This window comes from Monodon monoceros, unplaced genomic scaffold, assembly GCF_005190385.1.
Source record: "Monodon monoceros isolate NGI ecotype Baffin Bay Population unplaced genomic scaffold, NGI_Narwhal_1 Super_Scaffold_19, whole genome shotgun sequence".
NCBI lineage: Eukaryota > Metazoa > Chordata > Mammalia > Artiodactyla > Monodontidae > Monodon > Monodon monoceros.
This window is the reverse complement of record NW_021703775.1, coordinates 13094479-13111371: the sequence shown is the minus strand read 5'-3', so window position 1 is coordinate 13111371 and position 16893 is coordinate 13094479.

The window sequence follows — 16893 nt, the reverse complement described above, 5'->3', positions numbered from 1 at the left end:
CCGATGAGAAGGACAGGTACTAAACAATGGTGATAAATAAAATTGAGTGAATTACCACAAATGTGTAAAATTCTGACTATAGGAAGAACATGGTGTTCAGTGACTCTTCCCTGAGCATATTTTGCTTTATTGTGCTTCACAGATACTGCATTTTTTTTTTGCAAATTGTAGGTTTGTGGCAACCTTGCATCAAGCAAGTCTGTCGGCACCATTTTTCCAATGACATTTGCTCGCCTTATGTTTCTGCGCCACATTTTGGTTATTCTAGCAATATTTCAAACTTCTTCATTATTAGTATATTTGTTATGGTGACCTGTGATCAGTGATCTTTGATGTTACTATTGCAAAAACAATACAACTTGCTGAAGGCTCAGATGGTTAGCATTTTTTAGCAATAAAGTATTTTTGTATGTACATTTGTTTAGACATAATGCTATTGCACGCTTAATAAACTACAGTATAGTGTAAACATAACTTTTATATGCACTGGAAAACCAAAAAACTCGTGTGACAAGCTTTCTTGCATTATTTGCTTTATTGTGGCAGTCTGGAACCGAACCCACAATAACTCTGAGGTATGCCTGTATAAGCTGAGGCCTGAAGGATGAGCTAGCAGAGGGATGAAGAGTTTCCAGTGCAAAAGAAACCCCATGTGCCTAAGAGCCTTCCCAGTTACTAGCGGGTGGAGGTTTGGCGCCACAGGCATTTCATTTCCTAAAGGTGCATTTGTTCTAAAGTTGGTCATCGAGGACAAAGAGGCCAAACAGACTGCGGAGGACAGTTTGATTTGGTATGTGGCATCTCACAGAAATACGGAGCCCGAAGCTACCGACAGAGCCTTAAAAACACATCAATGCATTTGCTCCTCAGCGACTGGAAGGGCACTATGCATCTTCCACGCGTTTTCCAGGCTCCACACTTAGAGCAACATATACTTTCTATTCGTGTCCTGATACTGCCTTGGCATTGGACAAAGCTGTGGCTGCGGCTGAAATTTGTCCTTCCTACATAGACCTCAGGAAGCATGCACCGGATCCTCCCACCTGCTGAGACTCACATCTGAGTGGGTGGGAAGAACTAAGTGAGCAGGCATTCTAGCTCTTTGCTCCTGCCAAACACAGCAAGTATTTAACAGGATCACACTCCCTTGCCATATGTTCACATAGACATTTATGCACACACATTTTAATAGGTTTTATATGCATTCTCCTCCAGATCCCTGAAAAATATGACATATAGATGCATATCCTTGACGTGAAAGTTGCCTCAATGCCTGATGCTTTAAGTATTTCCCTAAATTTGAAATGAGAAAGAGAAAGGACTGTTTTCCCTTCATTCCCCAGATTGTCCTTGCTCATTTCAGGAAGATTTCCTACCTTAGTGAGCTTCCTGGCTCACAACTGTTCCCCATTCACCAGGTAGACTGTTAAATGAAATGCTTTGGGCAAGAAAGTGACAACCCAATTCCTGGCAGGAATTTTGACCTAATAAAAACAAGATACACCTTGTTTTATACAACAGATGGACTCTGAAAATGTTAGATATAAACTGACCTTTGGGAAATTGAATCCCCTCCCTTGCCTTATATAATAATTTTGGAGTGGATTTCTTAATTTCTGACCAACCTTCAGGTGTGAGGGACTCCTAACCACAGTTTATGACTTGAGATAAGGCAAAGAAAGACCTTGGGTCATCTCCTCCCCACTTGCAACCTTCTTCCACCAACCTTACAATGACTCTTGTATTAGATTCCTAGTGCTGCTATAACAAAGTATGACACATTAGGTGGTTTAAAACAGTTTATTCTCTCGCAGCTCTGGAGACTAGAAATCCAAAATCAAGGTGTCAGCAGGGCAATGCTCCCTCTGAGACTGGGTAGAATTGCTCCTTGCCCTTTCCTAGGTTCTGGTGACGGCCGTCAATCACTGGCTTCCCTTGACTTGCCACTGCATCACTCCAGTCTCTGCCCCTGTTGTTATGTGGTGTTTGTATTAGTCAGCTTGGGGTGCCAAAACAAAATACCATAGACTGGGTGGCTTAAACTACAGAAATTAATTTTCTTGCAGTTCTGGCGGCTGAAAGTCCAAGATAAGTGCCAGCCTGGTGACAGCTCTCTTCCTGGCTTGGCCTCCTTGCTGTGTCCTCACATGGTAGAGAGAGAGAACCCTAGTGTTGCTTCCTCTTATGAGTACTAATCCCGTCATGAGGTCCCCACCTCATGACCTCATCTAAACCTAATCATCTCCCAGAGGACCCATCTCCAAGTACCATCACATTGGGGGTTAGGGCTCCAACATATAACGAATTTGGGGAGGACACAATTCAGCCATAGCAATGTTCTCCCCTCGGTGTCTCTTCTTATAAGCACACCAGTCATATTGTATTGAGGGTTCATCCTAAGCCAGCATGACCTCATCTTAACCAGTTACATCTGCAATGACCCTATTTCCAAATAAGATCACGTTCCGAGGTTCCTGGGGTTAGAACTTCAACATATCTTTTGAAGGGGTACATTTCAACCTATAACAATCCTCATTTATACACATGGGTCCCCCACTTTAAAGAAGAAGGTGATAGAGGGTGGAGGCAGACTGGTTAGCTGAATCCTTTAAAAAACAACAACAAACTTCTGTCCTCCATGAGTGGCCCCAAAGTAGGGACAGTTTCCACTTGGGAGGGGTAAGTAGATATCTGAGGACTGACTCTAGCTTGGAGGATGTACCTTTCCCGGGAAATCACAGTAATCACTGCAACCATCCCACACTGCCATCTACAGCGCCATTTCCACCACCAAAGCTCCTCTCATGGGAGGTTACATGCCTTTTCTTATTTCTCCACAGCACAGCAGAGACAAAGCCTGAACTTAAAAAAAAAAAAATCGAGCTGAATTTTTAAGGAATACTTTATTAAAGTCTCCAAAAATCAGTATCACAGTATCAGAAATGGAAGAGTAGCATCCAGCTCACACAGTCAACATTACGGTGGACTGGATATTCTGAAAAACTCACTGCAAACACATAGAGAGTCTTGATAACATGCAGTCAGCACTATTTTATGTGCATGGTTGATCTCTCAAAAAAGTAAGAGAAATCAGTAATATCTGCCAATACAGAAGCCAAGAACCCTGTTTGTGTACTGTAAAAAGAATATGATATAGCTTGTAGACAGTAAAGTGCACAAGTAAGTGTATGACCTGATGCATTTCTACATATGTATAAACCTATAAAACCACTATGCAGATCAATATTTAAAACATTTCCAAAACCTTAGAAGGCTCCATCATGCCTGTTTCTAGTCAATACCCCCAAAAGATAACCATCATTCTGATTTCTATCTCTATAGATTCGTTTTGCCTTTCTTGAACTTCACATAAATGGAATCAAATAGTCTGCTTGGTTTTAATGATTGGTTAGAGGAACAGGAGGCAAGGCTTTTGGCAGGGTAAAATGGTGAAGCAAAATTGAGACCCCCTGAAGACAGGAGCCATTAAGACCTCATCCTTGGTGAAAGAACAGGCTAGAAAAAAAGTCTATCTGCTAGCAAAGGGGACCAAGAAGAAGATGTTTGTTTTAGGCCACAGCTCTGATGAAAAAAGTAGACGACTTCTTTAAGAAATCATAATTAGGGAATTCCCTGGCAGTCCAGTGGTTAGTACTTAGTGCTTCCACTGCAGGGGGCATGGGTTTGATCCCTGCTCAGGGAACTAAGATCCCATATGCCATGTGGTGCAGCTAAATAAACAAACAAATAATTTTTAATAAGAAAAAAAGCCAGTAAAAAGAGATCATAATTATAAATCTGCCCTCATGTGGGTTTAAATTTATACTACTCACATACTGTTGGAAATCCCAAGCCTAGATATTAATTTAAACTGTTCCTTGGTTGATAACATCACGGGTACCTGGCAGAAGCATAGTAAGCTCATTTTGAAGGAACATACCCCAAATCCGGGCACTGTAGTATTCCTACAGATTAAGATAAACAAGAATTACCAAATGCACAAGGGAACAAACATCTAAGGCCAAGAATAAATTTAAAAGGAATCATAATTATAGTCCAAAGCACATCAGATATTAGAATTCTCAAATGCAGAATAAAAATGTTACACTTAAAATGTTCACAGAAATAAAAGAGGGACTTAAAAGGAACAAGAGACCATAAAATGAAAAAGAACCAAAGAATTACTAGATGTAAAAAAAAATAACAGAAATAAAAACCTTAGTCACTGAATAAACCTCAGTGAATGAATTAAGCAACAGATCACACATTACTAAAGAAAGAATAAGTGAGTAGGGAGATAGATCTGAATTATCCAAAATGCTTTGGAAATAAACTAAGACGTGAGTAGACAGGAAAGAAGATGAAACATGGATGTTAGAAAGTGGATATCCGTTATATGTTTAATTGAGGTTTCAGAAAGACTGAAATAAAATTATTGGAGAGAAAAGATTTTGAAAGGATAATAGCTGAGAATTTCCCCAACTTATCAAAGATATTAGTCTTAAGACTCAAGAAGTACATAAACAGCAGGCAAGGTAAATTTTTAAAACTATGCATTAAAGTGGCAGTACAAAATATCAAAGACACAGAGAATACTGTAAACATAACCAGAGAGAAAAAATAGGTTACATACAAGAAGACAACAGTCAGACTGACAGTACCCTTCTTAATAGCCACAATGGAAGATGAAAGAAAGTGAAAGAACATCTGCAGAGTGCTTAGAAAAGAAAACAAGCAAAAAACTATTAACTTGTAACTGTATACCTTGCTAAATTATCATCCCCAAATGAGGCAAAATAAAGACATCTTCAGGGGAAAACTAACTAACAACCAACAAAGAAATCCCCAAATTAACACTAAACAATTTATAAGAATGTGTTTTAGAAATAATAACAATGATCTTTGAAGGAAGGCCTTAGATACAAGAAGAAATCATGACAAGTAATTTAGTGAACATATGGTTAATGTAAAAGCTTATTGAATAAACAATAATACTGAATTTGGAGAGTTAAAAAGATAAAACTAAAACTTTCTACATTAGTAATATGAAAAATGAATGGGAAGTCATTTGAGTTAAAATGATCAAAGGGGATTCACATGCCTTCCCTTATTTCCCATTAGCAATGAGATGCTGAAAACAAGACATACTTGATCTAACATTCTTTGGGAAGGAGTAAAGATATTGAATAATTTTATGTTTTGTTTTGTTTTTGTTTTCTTTTTTTGCCCACACCATGCAGCATGCGGGGATCTTAGTTCCCCGACCAGAGATGGAACTAATGCCCCCTACAGTGGAAGCACAGAGTCTTAACCACCGGACTGCCAGGGAAGTCCCAATAATTTTAGATTTTTAAATAAATTTGTTAGACCTGTAAGGATAAGCTGTGAAATAAAAGCAAGCTTCCAAAGTAGTAAAGGAAAAAATGGAATTAAAAATACTAATCTAAATAAGATAGGAAAGAAGACACAGAAAAGTCAGGAAAAGTAGAAGTCACAAAAGACAACGGTATAAATGTCATAGCTATAATATTATCAGACAAAATAGATTTTATGGCAAAATAACTTTTTTGGGATAAAGAAGTTATATAATGATAAAAATTTCAATTTACCAGGAGGCGAATCATAGTTAAAAAGAAGGAGGAGGAGGGAGAGGGGGAGGAAGAGGAGAGGAGGAGAATTTGTCACCAGAAAACTACCCTGAAAGAAAGGGATGTCTCTAAACAAGAAGGTAACAATAAAAGAAGGAATCTAGGAACATTAGGAAGAAAGAAGAATCTGAGTAGGCAAAAATATGGAAAAATACAGTAGGCTTTTGCTCCCCTTTTGTCTCCCAAAATGTGTTTGATCGTTGAAGCAAAAATTACAACCCTGTCTAATGTGGTTCTAAATAGAGGTAATACTTAAAATAATTATATTATAAATAGGTGAGGGAAAAAGGACCTAAAGGAAGGTAAGATTTCTATACTTGAATTGGTAAAATGATGACATCAGTTGACTGTGATGAATTTTATATATATATATATATATATATATATATATATATATATATATATGGTAATACCTAGAGCAACCACTAAAAACTCTACAAATACAGTTAATTAAGAGTACAAATTATTATCTATAAAATAAGCTACAAGGATATATTGTACAACACAGGGAATACAGCCAATATTTAATAATAACTATAAATGGAGTATAACCTTTAAAAATTGTAAATCACTATATTGTACACCTGTAACTTACATAATATTGTACATCAACTATACTTCAGTTAAAAAAAAATAATAAGTTTTTGTTTTAAGCCACACAAACATACAAGAAAAAACCCCATAGATTAGCCATCAGGGAAATGAAAATCAAAAACACAATGAGGAGTCAGCCAAGATGGCAGAGTAGAAAGACCCTGAGCTCACCTCCTCTAGAACAATCATCCATGAAAAAGATCGAAACCTACCGGAAAAGATGCTCTACAACTAAAGCCATACAGAAGAAACCACAACAAGATGGGTAGGGGGGCAGAGTCTGATATAATCAAGCCCCATACCCCTGGGTGGGTGACCCACAAACTGGAGAATAATCATAGTGCAGAGGTTCTCCCACAGGAGTGAGAGTTCTGAGCCCCACATCAGGCTCCCCAGCCTGGGGGTCCTGCACTGGGAAGATGAGCCCCCAGAAATTTTGGCTTTGAAGGCCATTGGGGCTTAATTTCAGGAGTCCTGGGAAATAGAGACTTCACCCTTAAAGGGCACACACAAAATCTCACATGTACTGGGACCCAGGGCAAAAGCAGTAATTTGATAGGTGCCTGAGCCAGACCTACCTGCTGATCTTGGAGAGTCTCTTGGAGAAGCAGGGGGCAGGTGAATCACCCTGGGGACACAAACACTGGCGGCAGTCACATACGGGAGCTTTCTACCATGTGGACACTGCTGCTGGAGGCCATTATTGTGGGATCCTCCCTCTAGCTCATTAGAGCCAAGACCTGGCCTCAACCAACAGCCTGTAGGTGCCAGTGCTGAGACGCCGCAGGCCAAGCAACTAACTGCGCAGGGACATAGCCCCAGCCATTAGCAGACAGGCTGCCTAAAGACATCCTGGGCCCACAGCTGCCTCTAGATCTGCTCCTAAACACGGCCCTGCCAACCAGAGGGCCAGGTCCCGGCTCCACCCATCAGTGGGCAGGCACCGGCCCAGCCCTCCAGGAAGTCTACTTTAGCCTCTGGACCAGCCTTACCCACCAGTGGGCAGACACCAGACGCAAGAAAACCACAGTCCTGCAGCCTGTGGATCCAGTCTGCCCACAGCAAGCCAGACCCTGCCCTGGGACCAGCAGGGCCTCAGCCCTGCCCACGATTAGGTCAACACAAGCTTCAGGACACCCTGGATCCTGTACCCAATAGCATCAGGAACCAGCCTCCTCCTCACCGCCCCCCCCCACCGCCCCAGTGATCTGACACCAGTTCTGGGGTCCCTGGGCCCTGCAGCCAGACTCCAGGACCTGCTTCTGCCTGCCAGTCGTCTGCCACTAACCCCGGGACCTGGCTTCACCCACCAGTGTCTTCACCCACCCAGAGTCTTCTGGGCCGTGACTCTGCCCACCAGTGAGTCAGCACTAGCCCTGGGGCCCCCTGGGGTTCTACAGTCAGTCATTTCGTGACTAAACCTCCCCAGCCAGCAGTCAGAAGTCTCCACACACGGCAGGGTCTGGCAACCAATCAGACTAGGGGCCAAGCAAGCCTACCGGACTGCGCACATAGTCAGCCCCCCACAACAGAAGGACCCATGCAGGCCTCACAGGGGGAACTCCTAGAGCATATAGCTAGGATGATGAGAGGGGAGTGTGCTGCTGAGACACATAGGACGTCTCCTACAGAAGGGCACTTCTCCAAGGTTGGGAAATGTAACTAACCTACCAGATACATAAAAATACAAATAACAACATAGGCAAAATGAGGTAGCAGAGGAATATGTTCCAGACAAAGGAACAAGATAAAACCCCAGAAGAAGAACTAAGTGAAGTGGAGATAGTCAATCCAGCTGAGAAAGAGCTCAGGGTAATGATCCTAAGTGTGATCAAAGAACTCAGGAGAAGAATGGATGCACAGAGTAAGAAGTTAGAAGTTTTTCACAAAGAGTTAGAAAACATAAAGAACAACCAGAGATGAAAAATACAATAACTGAAGTGACAAATATACTAGAAGGAATCAACAGTAGACTAAATGATACAAAGGAATGGATCAGCTGAAAGCATTTCCTCTAAGATCGTGAATAAGACAAGGACACCCACTCTCACCACTTTTATTCAACATAGTATTGGAGGTCCTAGCCACAGCAATCAGACAAGAGAAGGAAATAAAAGGAATCCAGTTTGGAAAGGAAGAAGTAAAACTGTCACTGTTTGCAGATGATATAATACTATACATAGAAAATCCTAAAGACACCATCAGAAAACTACCAGAGCTCATCAATGAATTCAGTAAAGTTGCAGGAAACAAAATTAATATACAGAAATCTGTTGCATTTCTATACACTAACAATGAAATATTGGAAAGAGAAATTAAGGAAACAATTCCATATACCATCTCATCAAACAGAAAAAAATACCTAGGAATAAACCTACCTAAGGAGGTAAAAGACCTGTACTCAGAAAACTATAAGATACTGATGAAAGAAATTGAAGACGATACAAACAGATGGAAAGATATACTGTGTCCTTGAGTTGGAAGAATTAATATTGTTAAAATGTCCATACTACCCAAGGCAATCTAAAGATTCAATGCAATCTCTATCAAAATACCAATGGCATTTTTCACAGAACAAGAGCAAATAATTTTTAAAAGACCTTCAATAGCCAAAACAATCTTGAGAAAGAACAGAGCTAGAGGAATCATGCTCCCTGATTTTACACTATTCCACAAAGCTACTGTAATCAAAACAGTATGGTACTGTCACAAAACCAGACACACAGATCAATGGAAAAGAATAGGGAGCCTAGAAATGAACCACACACTATGGTCAATTAGTCTATGACAAAGGAGGCAAGAATATACAATGGAGAAAAGGCAGCTTCTTTAATAAGCGGTGCTGAGAAAACTGGACGGCTACAAGTAAAAGAATGAAATTACAACATTCCCTAACACCATATACAAAAATAAACTCAAAATGGATTAAAGACCTAAATGTAAGAGCAGATACCATAAAACTCCTAGAGGAAAACATAGGCAGAACACTCTTTGACATAAATGGTAATAATATTTTTGGGGGGATTCATCTCCTAAAGCAAAGGAAATGAAAGCAAAAATAAACAAATGGGACCTGATTAAACTTAAAAGCTTTTGCACAGCAAAGGAAACCATTCACATAATGAAAAGACAACCTACTGAAGGGGGAAAATATTTGCAAATGGTATGTCCTATAAGGGGTTAATATCCAAAATATATAAACAGCTCATCCAACTCAAGATCAAAAATCAACTCAATTAAAAAATTGACAGAAGACCTGAACAGACATTTTTCCAAAGAGGAAATTAACATGGCCACAGGCACATGAAAAGATGCTCAATATAGCTAATCATCAGGGAATGCAAATAAGAACCATAATGAGATATCACCTTACACCTATCAGAATGGCTATCATCAAAAAGAAAACAAATAACAAATGTTGGTGAAGATGTGGAGAAAAGGGAACCCCCTACACTGTTGGTGGGAATGTAAATTGGTGCAGCCACTGTGGAAAACAGTATGGAGGTTCTCAAAAAACTAAAAGTAGAACTACCATAGAATTCAGCAATTCCACTCCCGGGTATATATCCAAAAAAAACAAAAACACTAATTCAAAAAGATATAGGCACCCCGATGTTTATAATAGCATTATTTACAATTGCCCAGATATGGAAGCAACCTAAGAGTCCATCAAAAGATGAATGGATAAAGAGGATTTGGTTTATATTTACCACGGAATACTACTCAACCATAAAAAACAATGAAATTTTGCCATTTGCAACAACATGGATGGACTTGGAGGGTATTATGCTAAGTGAAATAAGTCAGACAGAGAAAGACAAACACTGTATGATATCACTTACATGTGGAATCCAAAAAATACAACAAACTAGTGAATATAGCAAAAAAGAAGCAGACTCAGAGATATAGAGAACTAGTGGTTACCAGTGTGGAGAGGGAAGCAGGGAGGGGCATTATAAGGGCAGAGGATTAAGAAGTACAAACTATTATGTATAAAACAACGTACAAGGATATATTATATAACACAAGGAATATAGCCAGTTAATATAACTATTAATAGAGTATAAAACTGTGAATCATTATATTGTACACCTGTAACTTATATAATATTGTACATCAAATACAATTTTTTTTAATTTGAAAAGAAAAATTAAATCACTATGTTGTACACCATGAATTCTCATAGTGTTATAGGATAATTATACTTCAAAAACAAACAAAGAAACTCATAGAAAAAGAGATCCAAAGGCAGGATGTGAGGGGAAGAGGGAATTGGATGTAGGTACTCAAAAGGTACAAACTTCCAGTTAAAAATAAATACTAGGGATGTAATGTACAACATGATAAATACAATTGACACTGTTCTATGTTATATATGAAAGTAGTTAAGAGAGTGAATGTTAAGAGTTCTTATCACAAGGAAAAACATTTTTCTCTTTTTCTTTAATTTTGTATCTCTATGTGATGATGGATGTTCACTAAATTTATTGTGGTAATCATTCCATGACGTATAAATGTCAAATCATTATGCTGTACATTTAGACTTCTATAGCCCTGTATGTCAATTATATCTCAATTGAAGTGGAAGGAAAAAGAATGGTTAATATTAAAAACACTGACAATATCAAGTGTTGGAAAATAATATGGAGCAATGAGAATTCTTATACACTGCTGATTAGAGAGTACAACTAGTTTGGGAAATTCTTTACCAGGATCTACTAAAGCTAAACATATATAAACCTTACGTTATAGCAATTCCTTCCCTTGTTACATACTCAACGTAAGTGTTCATGTCCATCAAAAGACATGTATAATAATATTCAAAGCAGATTTATTCATAACAGCAAAAACTGGAAACAAATGTCCATCAGCAAATGAATACATAAATTATGGTATGTTTATACAATAGCATACTAACTAGCAATACAAAAAATGAACTATATATACATGCAACATCATGGTTAAATCTCATTGTGCTTTGCTGGGATCAAGCTCTCTGCATTGCAGTCAGGAAATTGCTCTATGCAGTGAGCTGGGTAATTGTGGGGCTTACCCTGTTACTTGCCCTTCTCTCAGAGATCTCGGTCTTGTGCTGCCTACTGTCCACTGACTGAAAGCAACTGCTCATATATTTTTGTCTGGTTTAACTGTTATGGCAAGAAGACCAGTCTAGTACCAGTTACTCCAACATGGCCAGAAGTAGAAGTCCTGAGTCATTATTAAGCAATAGTATCAGGACTTCCCTGGTGGTCCAGTAGATAAAACTCCGTACTCCCAATGCAGGGGGCCCGGGTTCAATCCGTGGTCAGGGAACTAGATCCCGCATGCATGCCATAACTAAGAGTCCACACGCCACAACTAAGAGTCCCGCATGCCGCAACTAAAGATCCCGCATGCCACAACAAAGATCAAGCATGCCACAACTAAGACCCAGCACAGCCTAAATGAATAAAAATTAGACTATTTAAAAAAAAAGAAATAGTATGAACTGCACTCAGGAAAATTGGATGTAGGGATGGAGGAAAAATGACTAGGTAACCGTAGGAGCCTCTACTCATACTGGAACCACAGACACAGGATATTTAGGTGAAAGGGTGATTAGTAAATTTTTGATACGGTGTGACTGAGATGCTGTAATAGTTAAAGGCTAATCTGCTATAACAGAGAGACCCCAAAATGCAATGATTTAAATATTAAGTGTATTTGTTTGTGGAATGGTCTAGTGCTCTCCATAGTCAGGTAGCTCTGCTCTGTGAGGTCATGAAGGGACCCAGGCTGGTGAGGCAGCTCTGTGCACTGGTCACACCTAACTTTCAAGGCTGCATTAGTCATCACCATATCTGGCAAGCTGCATGCAGAAGAGAAAGTGATAATACACATGCCCAGTGTTTTAAGTCAAGATCCAGAAGTGGCACGCATCACTTTGTTTACATTGTATTGACAAGAATTAGTCACACTGGTCACACCTAACCACAATGTGAGCTGAGAAATATAGTCGATAGCTGGATATTTGTTCAGCTAAAATTCTAGTATAATGGAAGAATGGGAGAATAGGTTAGTGACAGGGTGTGAGGCGGCCAACAATCAGCAGGTGTGCCATGGATGTTGTGGACCCTCCAAGTGAAATGCTCGGAAGATAGCTCTATATAGAGGTCTGGTACTGGACAGTGTTCTCAACTGGAAACGGACTCAGAAGCCATCAGCATATAAGTGGGAGTCAAGGACATGAATATTGATGAAATCACCCAAATGACTTGAGAACTGGAACAGAACTCTGGGAGAACAATAACTCTGAAGGAGGGAGGGAGGAAGGAGATCCCAGGAAGGAAATTACGAAGGAAGGATCGGAGAAGTAGGAGGAAAACTATGTAGTTTCAGAGAAGCCTAAGGGAAAGGAATTTCAAGAAGGGAGTGGTCAATAGAGTCACCATATGCAGAGAGCACAGATAATATAAGTACAAAAATACATTCATTGGATTTTATTATCAATTCAACTGGAATTAATCTAATCAATATATGAAGAATAAACAAATGAATGTTGAATGAGGTAATAAAGCCCCAGAGGATTAATAATGGAAACAAAAGGACAGATTAGGGCAGTAGAAAAGGGTGATTTCCAGTAGGGATAGAGTTGAAACATGATTGGTTGTGAGGTGACAATTGTTGAAGTTGGGTGTATGGGAATTTATTATATCAACCTCCTTACTTTTGTGTATGGTTAAAATTTTCCAAGGGAAAAAAAATGGTTTTAAAAAATCCCTCCTTTCCCCTAAAGGGAAAGCTACAGACAGGGAGAAAATATCTGCAATACATACATATTTGACAAAGGACTTACATACTATGTAAAGAATATGTAAAGAGCTCCTATAATTCAACAAGAAAAGACAGAATATGTAAAGAACTCCTATAACTCAACAAGAAAAGACAGCAACCCAATAGAAAAATAGGCAAAAGGTTTGAAAAAGGACTTCACAAAAGAGGTAATACAAATGGCCAATAAACATATGTCAAGGGTCTCAGTCTCATTTGTCATTGGAGAAATGCAAACTAAAACCACAGAGATATCTTTATATGCTCAGCAGAATTACAAGAATGAAAAAAAAAATTACACCATCGAATTTTAGCAGGAATGTGGAACGACCGTGAGTCTCATATAGTGCTGAGCAGGGTGTAAATTGGTATAACCACTTTAGAAAATGGTTAGTGTTTACCAAAACCGAACATAGGCATACTCAATAACCCAGATATTTCACCCTCAACAGAAATGTGACCCAAAGTCATATACAAGAATGTTCATAGCAGCACTATTTGTAATTGCCAAAGACTGGAAAAAAGCTAAATGTCCACCATAATAGAATGGATAAATTGTGGTATGTTCATACAATACTATGCAGTAATGAATATGAACGGATGACTGCTCCATACAATAGAGATGAACCTCATGAACATAATTTTAAATGAGAGAAACTATACACAAAATACTACATACTATATGGTTCCACTTATACAACATTCAAAAAGAAGCAAAACTAATCTATGATTGTAGAAGTTATCATAGAGATTACATTTGGGGAGGATGGTGGAAGTAGTGACTAAGAAGGAACCGGGGGAGGTCTCTGGGATGTGGCAATTGCTCTGTTTCTTGATCTGGGTGACGGGTTACAAGCGTGTGTTGAGTTTGTGATAAATTAATGATCTTCACATTTAATATTTATATACTTTTATGGAGATATATTGCCCTTCAGTAAAAACTTTAATTAAAGGGGAAAAAGAATATTTTCCCTAGATGGCTGAAAATGGTTAAAGAAGGAACAGATGGGGAAGGTACTGTCCATTTGTTCCATCCATTTCTTGTCCTACTCCTCTCCTTTTTAGGTGATTAATACATGTTACAAGGCATCAAAAGCCTTTCCCAATTCCCATCTATGGCTCACCCTATAGGAATATTATTTCAGAAAACACTAGTACTGCACTCAGGCTATGGAATAATTCTCAGATAAATAAGCAACTTGTAGTTAACACCACGTATTCCTAGACTAAAAACTCTGAGCTGCTTGAAGAAACTCGAGGTCTCTGGTTACCAGATTCTAAATAAAACACATATATTGTCCCAGAATGGGTTAATTAGATACATTCCTCCTTAGACTTAAAGGAATGTAACTGAATGAATTATTGTAGTCTTTTTGTTAGCCCTTAGAAAACTTTTGAAATTGTAAAGGAGCCTTTCTCCAATCTCTGTATAACCCAGTCTGGTGCATATTATACCATAAACTGTCTTTTGCTTTGGTTATGTTACCTCTCATCCTCTCCATGGCCATGAAAATATAGCCGAGTCTGTAAGTCTGCCCTCAGTCAGTAACAGCAGAGAATATGCTTGGCTGAAAGCTGCTCTCATGTCTCCTGATCCCTGTTTTGGAGATATTTGGGGGAAGGGAACGAGTTTGGTGCTAAACTCTTGAGGATGGTCTTTAATACCTTACCCAGGTTTCTCTCCGAATAAAAACGCTGGTTAAATATATGTCATTTTGATGAATAAATGTAAATAGCATGACATATTTCAGAGCAAGTACGTTATATCAGGACTAGTTTTTTCAACAGATGAACTCCTGATTCATTTTCCTTCCCAAAGATGGTGACATGGGAAATGTCCAACCACCTGTCCAAATCTGGGCTTTCAGCACCTGCTGTCACTCTATTGCCAGTTAACTGCATGTTCTTCTGTGGATCCTGACAGGTGGACTGTTTACAGATTCTTGCAAATGTAGCGTGTCTTTTGTTAAATCATGAGTGTGCCAATCCATTCACAACAGGGACATCAACAATCTAAATTAAGGCAGAAGATTGGACAAAAGGGCCTTCACGTTTGCTTCTGACACTCAGATTCTATTATTTGAAACAATAAAACTATAAGAACCCTCTCTCATCAAAAAAAAACCCCACTAAGTGCTATTAAAGCAAAGCATTACACATTAAGATTGGTCACAGTCCAACCACGTTCAATACTAACAAATAACTTGAATAATACTGTCTTAAAAGTCCAAGATATTGCTGTGTTTGGCATTTTAAGTGATGTCTCCTATCCAAGCCTCTGGCAACAAAGCTGGGAGTCAGCTTGAGGTATTTTGTTCCAGAAACCTATTGTTTTAGCCACATGGCTCAGGAAATTAGTAAAACTAAATGGAGAGCATTTAAACAATAAAACAAAAGGGGCCCTGAAAATATCAGAGTTCTAACTTCCCTTTTGCCGTGTCTGAAACCCTACTACTTTGTCTTTGTGAAAGCACCTCCTAAAACTCCAAATTAGTTACCCTTACGGAAGCACGTCACCAGATACTTTATCAACAAATAGATGATGTTCTCAAAGTACATTCCCAAATGAAAATAGCTTGTAGAATTTTACTAACGGTAGCAACACTGACTAAAATACATACACTGTATATGAAGGTCATTTTTCTATTATACAACTGATTGCATGGTTTATGGAAAAACTGGTTAAGACTGTTAGTCATTAACCTTTTATAAGGGAGCCAAGGAATGAGATTTCTGTCTTTCCTACCCCATCCCCCTAAATGAGTTTTCCAGGAAATGGAAACTTTTCCCTTTGTTGAAACATTTTAAAGTTGACTATTTTGAATATCATAAAATGAATTTTCCTGGCTCCTTGTGCAAATAATACTGGTAAATGTTTTTCTTGATGACATAGTCATTGTCGGCCAGATAGTGATATCCTCTCAGGAAATTGTCTGCCACTGTACCACAAGTGACTGTTTTTTGCTTCGTTGTTTTATTTCTTTTTTTCTTAAATATTCTACCCCTTACTATAATACTACTGTAACTATGACTTGCCAGGCCTGCCTCTAGCAGGCTCCACCCCTACCCCTACTCCATAGTCTCTCTACATGTAGCCTCTATTCTATTGACTGGGAAGCTACATCACCGAGCTCATTCAAATTCTATGTAAAGAATAAATTCTCTCTGAGTAAGCACCTGCATGGCTCTTCCTTCATTTAGTAGATGCTTATAAGAAAACACTAAGTATTCATCAGTGGTTGAATGGATTAAGAGGCGGTGTATATTGAATATACATACACGCACACGTATACACGCACCTACATACACACACACACACACACACAACACACACACACAATGGAACATTATTTAGCCAGGAGAAAAAATGAAATCCTGCCAATTGTGAAAACATGGATCTTGAGGGCATTATGCTAAGTAAAATAAGTCAGATAGAGAAATACGTATGTCACTTACATGTTGAATCCAAAAAAGCCAAACTCACAGAAACAGAGAATAGAATGGTGGTTACCAAGGGCTGGGGGTGGGAGAAATGGGAAGACGTTAGTCAGGGTACAAACTTCCAGTTAGAAAATGAATAAGTTTGGGGGATCTTATGCACAGCATTGTGACTATAGTTAACAATATTGTATTACATATTTGAAAGCTGCTAAGAGAGTAGATTCTCAAATGTTCTTACCACAAGAAAAAAAATCATGTAATGGTATGACATGATGGTGTTCGCTAATGCTACTGTGGTAATTGGCGATATATAAATGTATCGAGTCAACACATCCTACACCTTAAACTTACATAATGTTATACGTCAATTATCTCTCAATAAAGTTGAAAATAAATAAAC